This window comes from Carica papaya, chromosome 2 (assembly GCF_054855325.1).
Source record: "Carica papaya isolate Zhongbai chromosome 2, ASM5485532v1, whole genome shotgun sequence".
NCBI lineage: Eukaryota > Viridiplantae > Streptophyta > Magnoliopsida > Brassicales > Caricaceae > Carica > Carica papaya.
The window spans coordinates 24,553,103-24,565,006 of NC_142310.1; the positions used below are offsets into that span (position 1 = coordinate 24,553,103).

General features: G+C 31.9%; 1 pseudogene; it reads left to right on the plus strand.

The window, feature by feature from the left end:
* The first annotated feature begins 10,590 nt into the window (after positions 1 to 10,590).
* Positions 10,591 to 10,974, plus strand: LOC148268882 (agamous-like MADS-box protein AGL80 pseudogene; annotated as a pseudogene).
* Positions 10,975 to 11,904: the final 930 nt, after the last annotated feature.

Here is an 11,904-nt window from a genome sequence, read left to right on the forward strand (position 1 = left end):
AACTATAGTGAAACATTAGCTCTTAATTAAAAAGGACAGTCATGATTTAAGGAATTTTGTATAAGTGCGGCCCTGCAACAACTTACTAATTAAATTTTGTGAAACATTTTCTTAAATCAAAATATTTTTTGATGTTGTTAGAGATGTACTGTAAATAACCGATTACAATCCAACACATAGATAGGTTGTCAGACTTGTAGTTATTGTCTTAATAGTTGTAATCATCATAATAATTGTAGTTGTTTTCATCATAGTCGTGCGGGCATGTTCTTGGCACTGCGATGCATGCTGGTGCGCATTTGGGCACAGAGTTTGTGTGTGGGAGTGCCACTACATTCCAAGCAGCTGCACATTTCAGCAAGCCTTGGGCGTTGTTTAACCTATCAAGCTTCTACGGATGCTGAAGGGTCTTTGAATATGTGCTCCCCGTACTGCGGGTGTGGGTAGGAGTATAAATTCCCTCAGGCACAAGGTAAAATAAATAAATAAAATCTATAATTTGATCAACTAAGTAAATTTTGGACGAATTAGTATATTAGGAATATTGGTACAAATTGGAAATTTGGTATAATAAAAAATGATTTGGTTAATTTAAAGAATAAATCTAATAAAACTAATAAAATCTTAAAATTCTAAGAATAATTTTATAAATTAAAAACTTGTAAGAAAGAAATTTTAAATCTATAAATAATTATAAAAGAAGAAGAATTAACGTTTGAGAAAACTAGAAATTAAAAGAAGGAGAATTAACGTTTGAAAAAACTTGAAATTAAAAGACTAAAGAAAAAATAAAAAAAGAATAAAAGAATTTAAAAAGTTAACTAGTAAAATAAAAAGTCAAAATTTAACAAACACAGAGTCTAGTTAAATCTGGTTCAATGTATTTTCTTTGAGGGGTATTTATTTTTGATTATTTGTTTCAGAACTACTAGAATATGTGTGACATTGCCAATGCAAATTAAGGCATAAGGGTGAAAGATATAGAAACACATTACGAGTGCATTATAAAAATTGTTTGCAGCGGAGAAAATTATTATAAATCGCTTGCCAAAATATAAGTTCCAATTACATATATATATATATCTAACTGAGGCCGAAAGTGGCAACAAAATACAAAATATCAAAATATAAAGGGTCCCTTCTTTCACTAAGCGATTGGACTCATCAGAGAGTGGGACAACTCATGCACTCAAGGTTTATGGATCCATGGGATCCTCATATACTTCAAGGGGTAAGTTAGTGATAGATTCCGCACTATCTTCCTCATCTGGGGGGGCATGAAAAGGGTAAGTTTCATATACTCAGTAAGAAAAACAACATTTAAATAGCATCGTAAGATTTTAAGAGTGAATAATTATGTCATTAATACTTACAATCAAGTCACGTTAGGGTTCTTTCTTATTTTATAAAAATAATTTTATTTATTAAAAGAAACATCATGTCACAGTCACAACAATCAAATCAAATTCGTACTTAACAATAGAGAAAATCAAATAAATCATGAAATGCTCAGAAATTTATGTCATGCTTTGCAAAGTCGTTTCGACTTCTATCTCTGAGGGCAGATACGAATTTTCGACTACCCATGTAGAATGACCCTATCAAATATATTATGGCAATTCGCTTAGGCACATTTTCGGCTAACCAAACCATGGTAAAATTTATGACCACGGTTGTACCATCCATAGTGGTCCTATCAGATATTCTATAGCCACAGTAGTACTTAGCCAAAGATGACACCTAATAGATATTCATGTCAGCGCTCTCATCAGAGGGTATGCTGTCATCCACAGGGAGCGGTTCTCTCACATTTTTTCAGACCATATGGGGGAGGGAGAAATAGATACTCATCAGAGATAAAAAGCTGAACGAGCCACTTGATGCATTACGCATGTCAATACAGATACATATACCTTTTAGACCATTTAGGCTCATTCCCCTTCTCTTTCTTTCTTTTTTTTATATAAATTTTAGAAAATTATCATCGGATTCATGTTAATTTTTCAACACCTTTTTTTCTCTTCTCTTCTCCTTCTCCCTTTAGATCACTCCCTCTCTCTCTAAGCTCTTGGAAGATGGAAGAATGAAATAAAAGTAATGAGGAAAATGGAAGAAAGGGGTTCCTATTTATAAAAAATAGGGACTGTTGGATTTGCATCAAGTTAAAAATCTGATGAGGAGAACGAAAGTTGAGTGGAGGATGAGTGATTCAACATGATGCAATGGTAGTGCAAAAACTTGAGGAACAATCCTCCACCAGTAGCAGCTTTCTACCAAAGGTAGCAGCACACCGCCCAAGGTAGCACATGGTACCCAAGAGGGTGGTGGCACACTTCCCAAGGTAGTAGTGTGCCTCACCATGCCAGCCGCGCACTGCAGGCGTCGGTTTATCTTGCGCCCGCAAAGCCTACAACATATAGGGCACTGCGTGCAAGCCTATTGCGCGAACAATGCACGCACACCGCAGACGGTGCTTGGCGTTGTCCACACACAATGGGATGTGCACGCATACTGCCCTATCTGCGTGTGATGGGATGCGCACGTAGATCAGCCTCATGCCTTGTGCGGGCAAGCCTCTCCCACAGGCATTTTTTCACGAGATTTTGCCCCATTTTCTCTCTTTTTCTTGAAAATTATTTTTAAATAAAAATACAACAAAAATAAAATAAGATAATCATAATAATAAAAATTAATAAAATAACAAAATTTTAATAAATTAAAATTGTGAATTTAAAATTTGAAATACGATATGAACTACAAGATAAATTTAAATGAGTTTAGGTGGCCTTAAGGCCTGAATAAATAGGGGTTTCAAGATACACATTCAGCATAGTGATGAGCGGGTTGTTATAATATGGGTGCTGGTTTTGATCCCTTAGCAAAACGGTAGTTCAATTGTCCTTGTGACTTTGAATGATTTGATATTCATGCTCTAAGGCTCAAGGGCATGAATGATGCAACCTGAGAGACCTAAGAGATTTATATTTGTATTTATTATTTGTTAATGTATGTTTATATCTATCTGTATACCAAGACATGACTAATCGATATCTCGTTTGTTCTCTCAAGAACTAAATGTAAGCGGCTGCACACGTAGGTTTGTAGTCAGTATAATATAAATTAATATAATAAATTAGTATAAAACAAAATTGTTTCAGAAGAGGAGTTTCTTCCTGCATGCGTGAGTTGTATAAACCCATTGAATACATTATTGAGCGTCTTCATGACGATTCTTACGAATTTTATATTTGATTTGGATATGAATAGTTAGCGATAAATTTTTATTTGAATTTGTTAATTGAACTTAAAATTAATGTTTTACCAAATGCGCATTAATGAATATTTTAAAACATATATGTGTTGCATTATTTCTATTTGTCTTATTGAGTATTGGAACTCACCTATATGCAAACCTCCCTTAGATGTAGATTTGGAAGAAAATTCTGAAGAACCATGTTTAGATTCCTTTCTAGAGGAATAGTTTAGAGCAAACTTTGTATTTTGTTTTAAACTTTGAGGCTAGTTTTTATAATTATGCTATCTAATATTTTGTATTTTAAAAGGTAGATGGCCTGACTGCCCAAGATACAGTCTTTTGTAAATTTTTTATGGGATGTATAGTTCTGCTGCAATATAAATATCTATTTTATGTCTACTCATTTGGACGTTGGTGCCCTGCTTGGCATCAAAACATCACATTTCTTTTCTTTTCTTTTTTATTTATACATAATGTAGCAAGGATAAAAGCATTATTGATGTAGTATATGTAAAAATTCAATCTAGTTAGGATGAAGATGAAGTTAGCTAGCTCCTTCAAATTTTTTAGATTTAAAATGGGATTGTTGTATAAAATTTAATAGATATGGATACGATGTTTGGATCCTGGGACTAAAATTTGGGATAGTGGCATTAACATGTAATCTTTTCCTCAAAGAAAGTCTTGGTACAATCATAACATCTAAAACAATTAATATTTTGATTAATATGAATATTATACATGTATCTGGCAAAATACATTAAATTAAGTCATAAATCAGCTTCTAACTAATTAATAGATATGTAGATAATCTATCTTTGCTCCCTATATTGTGAAGAATAAAAAAATTACATTCACACATATACTACCAATTTAGAGTGCTAATGAGAACTACATGTGCACACTGTCTACTTGCTCCTTCAACTAGTTTAGACAATATCTTGTATAGTTTACTAAATATGTTATATTATTGCGATTGCTTAGGTGGCAAGTAAAATAATATTATTTTATATGTATACACAGATGTATATTGATGTGTTCGATTTCTATTATATTTTTATACCCTTTTTACTTAAATTTAGAATAATTTTTGAATTAATTTTAAGTTAAAGTCATTTAATGAAAAAAATTCTCGATGTAGGTGTCATGAAGAAAATAGAGAAAAAGATTGAAAAGAGAAGAAAAGAGAAAAAATGAAGTAGTTCTGAAGAATAAAAAGGAAGCAACTCCGAAAAGGAAAAAGGGAGCAATTCTGAACATGAAGAATGAACAGCTCTGAAGAGGAAAAATGAAGTAGCTTTGAAAAGGGAAAAGGAAGCATCTTTGAAGAGGAAAAATGAGGAGCTTTAAAAAGGAAAAAAGGTGGTAGTTAAAAGTGAAAAAAGGAGGCATGCAAAACCCTATCTCCTCTCTTTCTACCACCTACAAAAGGAATCAGATTTGTAACATTAAAAGAGGAGCAAAGGTAAACCCATATATGGTGGGGAGCCGACGTGAACCCAAATCTGGTGGAGAAGAAGCCAAAACAGAAAACAAAAGTGGGCTTTGAGCTGAGCAGTGGAGGAAAAGTTGAGAAAAATTAATCAAGTAATTTACTTTTATTTTTATTTTTGCTTTCAAATTATAGATTTTTGGGATGAAATTTTTCATGATTTTTTAACAAACTCGTGTTTGAAATTTTTTGGAAATTTGTTTTTTATTATTACATTATTATATTTTTTTAATTATAAGTTCTATTGCTCAATCTACAATGTCTGGTTAAATCTCCTTCATTCGAGTGATTGATGTAGCATGAATCGAAAGTACACTTGAAATTTAATTTTAGCTTCCTTCTAGTTGCAATTTACAAATATTAAAATTAATTTGGACATGAGATTTGGCCAACTCACGACTTAATTTGTTATTGGTGGTTTCAGAGTAGCAGGAATGAAATTTTATTAATTAGATCGATATTGTTAATCGTTAATTGTAATTTGAACGGGAGTTATATATTCGAGTTAACATGGAGAAATTGAATTATCACATATTTAATAGAATCAAATTAATAATTGTTATAAAATATTAGTAGTTGTTAATTAATAAACCTAGCAAATATTGGGAGGGAAACAATACATTAGGTTTGTTCGATCATTACAGACTAGATTAAATTGACTATGAAATAAAAACTCGGATACCTAAGATTAAGGTGAAATCAATTACTCTGATGGGTTTACATCAATAGTTTTCATTAATTTAATTATTTTGCTTTGATTAAATTATTATTAAATTTTGATTTCTAGATAATAATAGGATTTCTATAATTCTGGCACTTGATATATAATCCTTGTAGGATGATACTCTGCTTAGTACTTTATTATTTGAACGATTTTGTGCACTTGCAAATTTGCCCGTCATGTATATAATCTTTAACTGGTTTTAGTTTTTTATATGTATACCAGTATACAATTTGTAGAATATCATAATTATCTTGAAGGTTGGAATCAGTAATGGATGATGAATTGTTTCATTCTAATTGTTTTTGGGAAATGGTTGCACCTTTTTCTTTTTCTTCTCAATCTATATTGTGGTTATCATATGTATTGTTTAATGGTTCTTTTTTGTGTTTGTAATGGTTAATTGCTATTGTTAAATTTTATTTCATTTTGTCAAAAAATAATTATCTTAAAGGCTATTATAGAGTGTCAAGGAGAAGACATATATATTAGTGCCAGGCTAGTATCATTTTTTTATTGGAAGAGAGATAACACTTTAATATTTTTACTGCATTAAAATTGTAGGAAATATATGTTTGATTTCTTTAAGAATTTTGCAGCTATTACAAAAATCAATAAAAAGCATTCATATATATTACTTTTATTATACCATTTTAAAATTGAATCATACTAATCTTTTCTTAGCAATATGATTGGTATTTCTTCTCTTTATAAGAGATTTTAGATTCAAATTGTGTATTTTTGTAGATTATCTTTAAGAGGTCGTGTCATCTAATTAATGAAATGCATGAATTGTTACTATAAAATCTAAATCCTAAATTTCAATTCTATATTTTAAAAGTAATATTTTTCTGAAAAGTGAGATACCTTTTGTGACATCTCAAATGTTATTTAAGGCATAAGAGTGCCAAATACAGAAATAGATTATAAGTGCGTAATAGTTAAGTATATTCAGCGAAGCAATTTATTACAGATCCCTTACAAAATATATGAGTTCCCAATTATATATATAACTGAGGCCAGAAGTGGCGAAAAAATACAAAATATCAAAATACGAAAAGGGTCACTTCTATCATTATGTAAAAGGACTCATCAGAGTGCGAGACAAGTCATGCACTTATAAAAGTTTATGGATCCACGGGATTCTCAAACTTCAAGGAGTAGGTCAGCGATCGGTTCCTCTCTATCTTCCTCATATGGAGGGAGGCATGGAAAGGGTGAGTTTCATATGCTCAGTAAGAAAACAGTATTTAAAGAACATCATAAAATTTAAAAGGTAATTTAAAGGTATCACCATTTCTTACCATCAAGAGTCATGTTAGGGTTCTTTATTAAATTATGAAAGTAATTTATTTTATTTAAAGAAAACATCATATCATGGCCATATCATATCAATCAAGTATGTCATGCTGAAAATAGAGAAAATCAAATAAATCATGATGTGCACTATTTTTCGTGTCATTCTTTGCGAAGTTGTTCTGACTTCCATCTATTGACGGGGATACGGACTCCTAACTACCTATATGGAATGACAAATACATTTCATTTGTAATAGCAATTTGCATCTTGCTAAACTAACAACACATTTATTGCTTGTTAAACCAACAGCACATTTATACCTTGCCAAACTATTACACGATCTATGATCATGGCCGTGCCAACCACAGTGGTCCTACATGTTAACTATGGCTACGACCGTACTTCACCCAAGGTGACCCCTACAATCATATCGCATTACCACTCTTGTTAGAGGGTATGCTGTCATCCACAGGGAGCAATCCTCTCATGTCTTTTCAGACCAGATGGGGGAGAAACAGAAACTCCCTCAACGATAAAAAGCCTAACAAAACACTTTATGCATTATGTATGCCAATATCAATACATGTTTCTCATGTCTATACATCATTTCATGCTTAACCATTTTTTAACAATTTAATTACATCACATATAAATATTTATTTCATTTAACACATGCAAATTAACAAGTTCATACACGATCATAGAACATGTGTTAACACATGAAATTACTTTATTTAGGCATAAAACTTAACCATGAAATCACTAATTTAAACTTTATTAATTTTATTCTAGAAATGATCCTTAGGAGGTTTAAAAATAATATTGAATTCCTTACTAAAACCTCGATGTTTTCTACGCCTTTTCTTCTTCTTCTCCTTTCCCTCTCCTCTAGATAGCTCCCTCTCTCTCTAAATCTCTTAGAGGATGGAAGAATGGAAATAGAAGTGATGGAAAAATGGTGAAGGGAGGGTCATTATTTATAAAAAATGAGAACCGTCAAATTTGTGCCAAGTGGCAAAATCTAGTGAGGAGAGAGAAAATTAATGGGAAAGATGTGATGTGACAACTGACGGATGTGACCAACAGGTGGATGATACGATGTGATGGCGACGTGAAAATTAGAGGCATGCAACCCAAACAACGACAACACGTCTCTTAAGTGAAAATTTTTCTACTATGTGTGGGCTTATACCATAGGCCTACTGTGCGGACGCGCACAAGGCACGCGGGAGCTGCACCCATCTACGTGCAATGTGTTATACACACAGACCGTGCCTCACAACCCCCATGGACGGGACGAGCACCACAGTGCTAGCCACGCACGTGGCATGCGAAGTCTGCACAGGTAGGATCTTTCATGCGGGATTTTATGCCTTTTTCTCCATTTTTCCTAAAGTTTATCTAAATAATAAATAAAATAAAATTTTTCCTATGAGAAAATAAAATAATTAATTTTAAGAATTATTAAATCAAATAAAATACAAAACTTAAAATAAGAAATACAAAATATTAAGGGGTTTTAAATAAACTTAGGGCTCAAATAAATAGGGGTTCTTATTATAAATTAAGCGCGAAGGTTTTCAGGGTGTTATATTACCCTCACCTTAGAAAATTTGGTCCCCTAAATTCGTCATGAATAGATCTGAAAACTTCTCTCTCATCTCACTCTCCAACTCCAACGTCACCTCTTTCTGAGTGTGGTATTGCCACTGCGCCTTCACTATGGGGATCCTATTGTTGTGCAAAACCTTGTTGGTCTAATCAAGGATTTTTGTGGGGAGCTCCTCATATGTCATATCAGCTTGAACCTGCATCTCTTGGTGAGAAATGATGTGAGAAGGGTCAAGGTGGTACCTTTTGAGTATGGAAACATGGAAAACATCATGGAGATTCGTAAACTCTCGGGGTAGAACAAGGTGGTATGCCACAGGTCCAACACATTCCATGATATGAAAAGGTACCACATAATAGGGGCTCAACTTTTCCTTCTTACCGAATCGTATATATATAAAAATAAAGATTTCTATAGCCTGTTCATCACATTGTGGGCTGAGTTCCAAATGCACATTGTTAATTATAAAATGAATCTCCCTAAAAGTTGAGTTAGGGAGAAGGTAAAAAAGGAGAGCAATTTTATATGCAGGTATATATATGCATTACACTTTTTTGAATATTGAATGCTGGATACAAAATCTTTTATTTAAATCTTTAATTGTATATAGAAGAAAATATATACACACATAATATTTTAGTGCATCAAATCATATATATAGTATACAATTTGAAATAATTTATTCCCATATCTATATTTAAGGAAACTAGGTTAATATGCCAAAGGATTCGTTAAATAATTAGGGAGATAATTAGTTTAATTATAATAATTTTTATTTGAATTGATCAATATGTAAATTAATTATACATATGCTATATAATTCATTATAATTGCAATATATATGTTATATAATTCATAAAGAAAAAATTAATTATATGACATGATACGACAAGACCATCAAAAGTTGTGTTTTTCTTGTTGATATATTTCTTTCCATTGATATTTACCTATACATCATAAAAATTTAGATGCTCACCCTTCCATACACATATGCAAACATCTCAATATATATTTACCTACCTTAGCATGTATTCCTTACATCGCTACCTTATAAATTACATGTATATATCAACTGGATCAGACAACAAACATCTGGCCCGTACTTGTTTATAGTTAATTTGCTTGACATGCAAACTTTAATTTGTAAGATTTCAAAATTTTCCATGCAAAACATAATTACTAATTACACTCAAATAGTATTCTAATACCATAAAAACTTAGTTATGATATATATATATAGAGATATATATTGCGATTGATAGTTGTTCTTGTGTTGGTAAATATATAAGCCAATTTAGTTGAATAAAAATCATATAAACAATATAATGATCATACCAGTAAAAGTAGAGAAAAGACATGAGAGGGTAAAAATCAATATATTTTAGAAATTTAGCATTAAAAAGAAACTATTATTTTTATTTAGATTTGATAGAGTAACAACAAGGACTCAAAGTACAAAACAAGAGATAATTCTAATTTAATCAAATACTTTTATCACATTTATCATAAATACAAATATTAACAGATTCAAAAAGAACATTTTAATTTCACAAAATTCCCTATTAATTTACAAGGTAATGGCATATTAATCTGTTGTATTTAAAAGTATAAATTTAAATTATTTTTAGTATGTAATGTGAACTCTAATATAGAAAAAAAATATATCTATGGTATTTGAATTTTTTTAAAATAGAATTAAAAAATAAAATGGCGTTAACTGTAAGTCATCAAGACATACAATTAAGTTGGATTAGAAGGTGATGGCCATATTAGTTGATGGTTAATAGATAATATTTGTGAGTGTGGTTGCCATGTATAACTGACTTCAAGTGTGAATGCATGCTGGGGATAATGTTGGAGAGAGTAAGTAGATACATGCATTATAGTGAAGCAATAGCTTTTAATTAAAAGGGATTGCCACTATTGAATAATTTTATATAAGTACAGTCTTGCAACAATTTACTAATTAATTTTTTTTTATTATATTACCTTAAATCAAAAGATTTTTTCATATCCCCTATTAAAGACATAACATTTGGAGATAATTTGGGCATTCCACTTGCAGTTTTAGAATGCACCACATCTTACCTTACATGGTATATTCTTCTATATTAAAATACCCCACCCAATTCCTTACTAATGGCTACTCAACCGTTGTGTTGTTTTATATATACCCCCTCCTGCCCCTTGGGCACACATGAAAAAATACCATGACTAGAAAGAAGGTTAAGCTTGCTTATATCATTAACAACTCTGCAAGAAAAGCCACATTCAAGAAAAGGAAGAAGGGGCTGATGAAGAAAGTGAGTGAACTTAGCACTCTTTACGATGTCAAAGCCTATACAATCATTTATAGCCCTTATGACTTGCAACCAAATGTTTGGTCTTCCCCTCTCGGAACCCAACATGTGCTTGCTGACTTTAAGAGGATGCTCGAGATGTAGCAGAGCAAGAAGATGGTGAAGCAGGAGAGCTTCCTGCGCCAGAGGGTCACTAAAGCAATTGACCAACTGAAGAAGCAGCACAACGATAATCGCGAAAAGGAGATAAGGGATATCATGTTCCAAAGTCTTATTGGGAAGTCCCTCCACTAACTCAACCTTTTTTATCTCAATGATTTGGGTTTGCTCATCGAACAACACCTCAAAGAAATCCAAAAGAGCATGGAAACACTCAGCAAGTCACCTCAGCCTCAGGAGGTGACAGACAAAGGAGTGATGAAGGGTCCTGGTGAGACTTTCACTCAAATCAAGGAGGATTCTACGGTGCAGACGTTGCAGCAGTCGCAAATGTAGTTCGTTGATGGGATGAATCCTTAAGCACAACAATTGCTTTATGTCAGGTTGAACGAGGAACAGGTAGAGATGATGGTGCCATTCACATATCAGAACTACCAGAATAACTGATTGATATGGTCCAATGTGTTTAATTACCTTTAGAAATTGAGAATTATTATATTTAATTTTGAATTTTTTTGGATGTTATTGGGGATGTACTTTAAATAACCAATTAATTCCACTATAGAGATATGTTGTTAGTTTCTTAGTCGTCATAGTAATTGCCTAAATAGTTGTAGTCATCATAATTGTTGTAGCAGTCATCCTCACAGACATAGTAGTCGGGTCACATACATTCATGTACTTAAATTACTTTGTGTTATGATTTTCTTTAAATCAATCTTCACCTCAATATTTTATATTTTCTGTGTTAGTGCTACTCTTCATTCTTTAATTTCTCGCTTTTCCCAGCTTGACATAGCTGTATTACTATTTGTTAAAATATACGCGTGCTCAATATAAATTTATGCTATCAGAATGCCATTTTCTCTTCTTTCTCTTATTTTTTTTTATACTCAATTAAGAGAAAACAGAAACATTATTGATGCACTATATGTAGAAATTCAGTTTAGTTAGGAGGAAGATTAAACTAGCTAGATACTCAAATTTGTTTAGATTTCAAATAAAACTTTTGTATAGAATTTAATAAATATGATGCGTTCTTCAGATCATAGAATTAAAATTTGG